At 46.6% G+C, this 687-nt stretch overlaps 1 protein-coding gene across 2 annotated transcripts in view; it reads left to right on the top strand.

Moving 5' to 3' along the window:
• Positions 1-687, top strand: part of LOC116700802 (zinc finger Y-chromosomal protein 1) — a 9,785-nt gene that overhangs the window by 6,102 nt on the left and 2,996 nt on the right. The gene's annotated exons all lie outside the window — the stretch shown is intronic.

The following is a 687-nucleotide window of genomic DNA, read 5'->3' on the forward strand; positions in this document are numbered from 1 at the left end:
GGCTAATTTATCACGGCTACTAGGGATGGGCATTTTATATAATTTCAACATTCATGTACTCACAATGAATTAAATTAAGTTACTCATAAAAACAATTGAGACACAACCAGTAAAGTGATCCCGACAGGTCCTGGCTGACGCTGCTGTGCTAACCCTTTAAACTGCTCACGTTACCAGAGGACCAGGCAAGCGGGCCAGGGCTGTTTACAACGTGTAGCCTGTTCAGGGGCCGTAGCCTGTTCAGGGGCCGTAGCCAACAACGGTGAGTTATTTTAAGCCAAGAGAGGGAGGATATAAATCAGGAAGCGATTGTTGCCGTAATTTTATGTCAAATAAGTATGTTCAGCCTGGTGGAGAGAACTGCAAGGAAGTGTTATTTTAAGCGGTTCCTACTGTAATTCTAAGCCGAGGAAGTGTGTCTTTCCATCAGGTGGAGAGGACAGCAAGGCTGTTGTTTTTAGCGGTCTGTCAGTTGGGTACAAAGCGCCGCGTGAGCACGGGCTTTTAAATGACTCAATATAGCCAGCATATAACATTAGCTACTCCGCTGTGCTGTGAAGTAAGTCTGGCTATGTGAGACACGTGGATGCTGCGGTCTCAGCCTGGCAACCTCTGAACGTCGGATCTGGGGAGGAGGGGGTGGGAGAGACAAATTTCTCCAGTATTTTGAATTTGTACTGCAGTAAC

Source organism: Etheostoma spectabile, chromosome 13, assembly GCF_008692095.1.
Source record: "Etheostoma spectabile isolate EspeVRDwgs_2016 chromosome 13, UIUC_Espe_1.0, whole genome shotgun sequence".
Taxonomy (NCBI): domain Eukaryota; kingdom Metazoa; phylum Chordata; class Actinopteri; order Perciformes; family Percidae; genus Etheostoma; species Etheostoma spectabile.